Source organism: Moschus berezovskii, chromosome 11 (assembly GCF_049115385.1).
Source record: "Moschus berezovskii isolate FMDL1 chromosome 11, NW_MosBer_1.0, whole genome shotgun sequence".
NCBI lineage: Eukaryota > Metazoa > Chordata > Mammalia > Artiodactyla > Moschidae > Moschus > Moschus berezovskii.
The window spans coordinates 67076073-67082935 of NC_142470.1; the positions used below are offsets into that span (position 1 = coordinate 67076073).

Genomic DNA, 6863 nt, shown 5'->3' on the forward strand with positions numbered 1-6863 from the left:
CCATCTCATTCTCTGTCGTCCCTGTTTCCTCCCACCCCCAATCCCTCCCAGCATCAGACTCTTTTCCAGTGAGTCAACTCGTCGCATGAGGTGGCCAAAGGATTGGAGTTTCAGCTTTAACATCAATCCTTCCAATGAACACCCAGGACTGATCTCCTTTAGAACAGACTGGTTGGATCTCCTTGCAGTCCAAGGGACTATAGTGTCTCATAATACTTGGTATTCTTTGAGCTTTATCCAACTTTTCTCTATTTTTATTAGTTTTCAAAGTATGACTTGAGGACCCTTGAGAGTCCACAAGACATTTTCGGTGGTTTATGAGGTAACAGCCAAAATATGGAAACAACCTAAGTGTCCACTGATACACACACACGTACTATTAAGTCACAAAAAGGAATGAAATCCTTCATTTGATACAACATGCATCAGTCCTAAAGGTTATTATACTACGTGAAACAAGTCAGCAGAGAATGACAAATACCTTATGATTTAACCCATACATGGAACCTAAAAAACCAACCAAACCAAGCAAACTCATAGATACAGAGCACAAGATTAATGGTGCCAGAGAGGCAGTGGGTTGGGGGTGGATGCTATGAGTGAAGGGGATCAGTAGTAAAGTGATGGATGGCAGCTAGACTTGTGCTGCTGATCATTTTATGTAGTATGTGGATGTTGAATTATAGTGCTCCATACCTGCAACTTTTATAATAAAAGAAAATATTTTATGATAACATTAAGACATTGTTTCTTTGTACTGGCATTTTTACGGATGATGAAAAAGCAAAGGTGGTAGGTAAAATGCAAGTGCCTTAGCATGAATCCAGTCAGTATTACCAAACTGGACTTAAGTTCTTTTCTTTTAACAATTTTACTGAGAGTGTTCTTGATGAAAAATAAAACTTATTATTGTATTAAATCTTCGCCTTTGAGCACATCTTTTTAATATTGAGAAGGCAGGAAAAAGCATAAAGCCTTTCTGTTGTACACTGGAACACAGTAACTGTCTCGGGCAAAAGAACTTAAGTGATCATTTGAAAAGTATGTTGAACTGCTGCTACTGCTGCTGCTAAGTCACTTCATTCGTGTCTGACTCTGTGTGACCCCACAGAAGGCAGCCCACCAGGCTCCCCCGTCCCTGGGATTCTCCAGGCAAGAACACTGGAGTGGGTTGCCATTGCCTTCTCCAATGTATGAAAGTGAAAAGTGAAAGTGAAGTCGCTCAGTCATGTCTGACTCGTAGCGACCCCATGGACTGCAGCCCACCAGGCTCCTCCATCCATGGGATTTTCTAGGCAAGAGTACTGGAGTGGCTTGCCATTGCCTTCTCCGATGTTGAACTAGACACATTTTTTTTCATGAAACATTATTTCTATTTCAAAGAATGATTGACAGAAAAACTAGGATAATGTAGGCAATAATATTTATTTGACAATGAATGGAGATAAACAGTCTCTTTAAGGAAACCATTAACAGTATTTAACACCAATAACACAATTTAAGCTTTCAGGCAAAAATTAAGTTTTTGTAAAACTCCTGTCCACTACTGTGAGTTTGACAGCTTCTCAATATTTAAAGTGTTTTTTTTTTTTCCCTGAGATTAGTGGTGATGTTAATGAATGTGACTGCAATAGAAGAGCTACATAACCCAACAAATTATTACTTTTTCCAAATGACAAATGTATGATGCTACAAATCATGCATAGATAAAAGATCCATTCAAAATACCCTACTGATGAATGCATTTCAACATAACAGAGTATGGAAGGCTATTGATGTGGTTTCAGATTCTACATTGCAAGTAACCTTTGAGATGCTATCACTTGTCAGATATTAGTGTAGTATCAGAGAAGAGTTCCCAGATTTATCTGTAAAGTCTGTTAAAATGCTTCTTCCTTTTCCTACTACATTTCTGTGTGAGACCAGATTTTCTTGATATTTTTAATTAAAATTAAGATATCACAACAGATGGAATACAGAAGCAGAGAGAATTCAGCTGTCTTTATTAAGCCAGATATTAAAAAAGATTTGCAAAAGTGTAAGATAATGTCACTCTTCTCAATAATTTTTTTTTGTTTGGGAAAATACAGAGATTTTTGGTAAAAATACATGCAATTTATGTTAATATAGAGCAAATTTATGGTTATTGTTTTTAAATGAATATATAAACACTTTTCAGTTTTAATTTTTAAAAGAGGAAATGTTGAAATATGTAATCCATATACAAATGGCCTTTGGGGATCTTCAAAAAGGGTCCTAAGGTCAAAGCCACTACGCCTGCAATGAACTGAAGTATTCACCATAGTCTTTCTGCTGAGTGTTTGTTTCTGAATCCTTCCGAATATTTTTGTCCTTCTATCACTCTGGTAGTAGAAAACTGGCTAGTTATGTTATTCCTAAAAGCCCTGTAGAAAACAGCCCCTCTTCTCCCATCCCAATCTGTACTTTGGGGAAATAATTACTTAGTTCACTTACAGATTATTAAATTTACCATATTATTGACGCTGACTTGTGTCCCCATATCTTTGAACTGATATGTTATGTTATGTCAGCTTCACTATTTCCTCTTCAGTTAGTAAAGGCTCTTCTCCTGAGAAAGTTAGATTTTATTTCCTTCCCAGAAAGCTAACCCCATGACCTTAATACCTTTCTGATTTTAAGAGGGGGGATCTCTTTAAGTGTCAATGCCTGTAAAGTTTTCTCTAAGAAGCTCAAATAGAATCATCTACCGACATTTCTGATAATTTTCTGAAGCAATAAGAAGAGGACAAAGATGGACCCATCCTTTAAAAAGGGGACCCTTTATCGTAGTAGCATTGGTTCATCTCTTTCTATAGAACTTGAAAGCCTGTGCTCAGTAATTTATGTTAATGCTTTATTTTCGAAGTTTTCTTTCTTCCATAAGCTCTTCATACTTTGACCAAGAACTGACCTTTCCCCTCTTTGAAATTTACCCTCCAATCTACCCCCACTCTCCAGGCTAGCTTTTCATTAGGGAACTGGGGAGACATACCCTCATGTTGCTATGCATTGCGCTCTGGTGGCAGGCCTTCCTGACAAAAATCAAAGAGCTGCTAGTGCCGAAAGGATGAACTCTGTGATCTCAGCCCCCGTAAAGAGAAGCATCCCCAGAGAGAGGTTCAACTCATGTCAGAGTTAAATCTTAACTCATCTGAGAGCTGAGAAACACTCAGACTTTTGAATATTTTTATTGAGAAACATTTTCCAAATCACAGATCAGATTAATATTTCAGTAACTCTGAATGAATCTGGTCCAGGGCAACAAACAGTACCAATGGCTCATGTGCAGTGTGATTTAGAAAGAAGTTTTTAGGGTCTTTACACAGTTTCTGCTATAATTTTTTCCAGGTTAGTGAAGTGAAAGTCGCGTAGTCGTGTCTGACTCTTTGTGGCCCCATGGACTATACAGTCCATGGAGTTCTCTAGGCCAGAATACTGGCGTGGGTAGCTTATCCCTTCTCTAGCAAATCTTCCCAACCCAGGAATCGAACTGGGCTCTCCTGCATTGCAAGAGGATTCTTTACCAACTGAGCTATCAGGGAAGCCCTTTTCTAGGTTGAATAGGAACAAAGTCTAAATTCTGTTTCCTCTTAATTTTCTTTTTCCTTTCCACCTTTCCCCCCCTTTCCTCCCACTCTTTCTCCCTTCCTTCCTTCTTTCTTTCCTCGCTTCCTTCTGATTTTTTCTAGGGATTTTTTGCTTTCAAGAATAACCCACTGGTTAGCATAATTTCATTCTAATGCACCTGTATTTGGGATTTTTGAATACCATCAATAAAAATGGAGTAATCTCACAGGAATTAGTCTTCCTTTGACTTTTATGATGTTAAGCTCCATGTTACCCTAAATAAGATAGTGTTGTTAGTACTGGAAACTGTCTTAAAAGTGCCAGTGAGTCACTATAATTCTAAGTTAGAAAAGACTTAGTTTAACTATGCTAAATGTTGAACGATATATACCTAACCTTCATGAGAAAGACTTGTGCTCTTAAGTAACAATATTGAGCATTTAAATGTGGTAGTCATTGTTCTAAGTGTCTTGTATGTATTAAGTTATTTAACCATTAGAACCACTTCATGAGGGCAGTGCTTTTATTGTACTCTTTTTATAGATGAGTAAATTGAGGCACTGATAGTCTTACAACTTTGTCCAAAGTGCTTATAAGTGTCAGAAGTGGAATCAGAAAGCAGGCCAACTAGCTTCAGAGAATATGAATTTAACTCTCACACTATGATTCTTCTCTGGGTTTTCAAAATAGAGAGTGATCAAAAATAAACAGTAGTGAATTCTTGTTAGCAGCTTATGGGATTTTCATTATTTCTTATATCTAACTTTAGGGATTCATTTCCTTTTCACTGTAAGACAACTGAAATATTCATGCTTTGGTACATGTTGTTCCCTAATCTGAATCCCCTTCCTCTTTTAGATAGTTAAATGCAACCCATTCTTTGTAGCTCATTTCAAATTTCATTTCCTCCATAAAATTATATCTTTTAAAAACCAGAGTCTCCTAAAATTTAAGAGTTGGAATAGAATACAGAGGATTTCTAGTAGAATTTCTACTCAAACCAAGAAATTACTGAACAAACCTGAGACCATTAGCTTCTGATTAAGAATAAGCTCTTACATGGCATCCAATATCTTCTTTTCATTAATTTCTATTTAGCTAGTAATTCTTACCATCTTAAGCTAGACTACTATCTTTATTGTTTCAACTGAAATTTAGCATTATTCAGCTATTATCATTAACCTCTTAATTTATTCACTTATTTGCACTTCCAATAGATATTTATTAGGGTTTTTTATTTTTTTTTATTTTTGGTTGTCAAATGATCCTTTATTTTTCTTTTTCCTTTGTAGTTCTTAACTAGCTGGGCACTCCACTGCACCACTGTTGATATCATCTATGATGTCATGAGGGTGGCGGCCATCAACATTGCAGCCCACAGACTGGGCGGTCCCCAGGATCTCTTTAATGGTTCCAGAAAGTTCTCTAGCTAGAGACCGATGCCGCATCTGCTGGGCAATGTTGATGATCTCATCAAAAGTGATGTTTCCACTGTGCTTAATGTTTTTCTGCTTCTTTCTGTCCCTTGGTGGTTCCTTAAGGGCTTTGATGATCAGGGCAGAAGCAGAAGGTACCACCTCAATCGGAGCTTGTCTGTTCTGAATGGTCAGTTTCACTGTAATGCTCAGAACCTTCCATTCACCAGTTGCCTTGGCTATGTCATCACCGACCTTTTTTGGAGACAGACCCAGAGGGCCGATCTTGGGTGCCAGGGCAGACGTGGCACCGACTTCCCCACCGGTGCACCTCAGGTACACGACTTTGATCTCGTTGGGGTTGAACTTAGGCGGCATGGTGGAGGCAGCTGGTATCGGATGAACCCGGATTCGGGAGGACCAAAGAAAGTTGCACCTTTGCCTCCTCCGAGCTGAAAGTCGAAAGCTATTAGGGTTTTTTAATGCACACTCTTCTAGATGCTTCCCTGATGGCTCAGATGATAAAGAATCTGCCTACAATGCAGGAGACACAGGTTTGATCCCCAGGTCAGGAAGATCCCTGGCGAAGGAAATGGCAACCCACTCCAGTATTCTTGCCTAGAGAATTCCATGGAGAGAAGAACCTGACAGGCTATAGTTCATGGGGGTTGCAAGAGCTGGACATGACTGAGCGACTAACTCTTTCATTTCTAGACGCTAGAAGATAAAATAATAAAGACACAGACCTTGTTTTAAAAACTTGAATATTTTTAAAATGTCTAACATAGACCAGAAGACCAGGGAATGACAGTAAACACTGAGATTTAAAGACAGAGTAGGATTTAGCTCTTTGGAAAAGAGGAAGAAAAACATTAAAAACTGAGGAATGATCCCCATTTTATAATTGGAGTACCTGACGTGCAGAAAGGTAATTTTTTCAGGATCATAAGGTTAGTCATTGGAAGAACTGAAATCTGAGTTGGCATTTCACTCCATAGTTGATGCTTTTAAATTAGGGTAATGAAAGAGTAGTATCATATTCAGGGAGTTGTACATAATTATTTAAGGCTAAAGTGTGGGCTGTGGTAAGTGAAGAGGTTGAGATGGTGGTAAAATGAAGAGTCAGGCAGAGGCCAGCTGGTAATGAACTTTGGAAGCTAGGCCAATTCATTTGGATTGTATTCTCATTATCCATTTCTTCTAACACTGGGAGAACCTTCTGAGTCTGCCCTCATTTTACTGATTTGGTTTTCTCTAATGATGACAATTTTGGGTTTTCCTGATGTAATTATTTTTTACTCTGTTGTTACTTTTAAAAGTTATTTGTTGCTTTGCCTATTTTGTTGCCAGCTTCATTTCTTTGTCCCATTCCATCTCAGAACATTGCCCTCTCATGACTCCTTGCTTCTTGCTTCATCACCATTTAGATTTTTTTGTTACATCAAATAAATGTTGAACATGGTATTCTTATGTTTTGCATAGGAAGCAATTTCAGCAACATGTTTTTATTCCAAAGTTTTTTCTTGTTTCATTATTTCTGCATATTTATATTGCAGATAAATATTTACATATTTTAATGTAACATATATATACATATTTGTTTAATTGTGAACTCAGGGGCATCTAAACAGGTGCTACATGCCTAACACACTGTTGTATCTTAGTCCTCTAACTGAGTATTTTCAGTTCAGTCCAGTTCAGTCCAGTCGCTCAGTCGTGTCCGACTCTTTGCGACCCCATGAATTACAGCACGCCAGGCCTCCCTGTCCATCACCAACTCCCGGAGTTCACTCAAACTCATGTCCATCGAGTCGGTGATGCCATCCAGCCATCTCATTCTCTGTCATCCCCTTCTCCTCC

General features: G+C 38.2%; 1 pseudogene; it reads right to left on the reverse strand.

Annotated features, from left to right (window-relative positions):
• Positions 1–4804: 4804 nt before the first annotated feature.
• LOC129539428 (large ribosomal subunit protein uL11 pseudogene) lies at positions 4805–5438 on the reverse strand (annotated as a pseudogene).
• Between the last annotated feature and the right edge of the window lie 1425 nt (positions 5439–6863).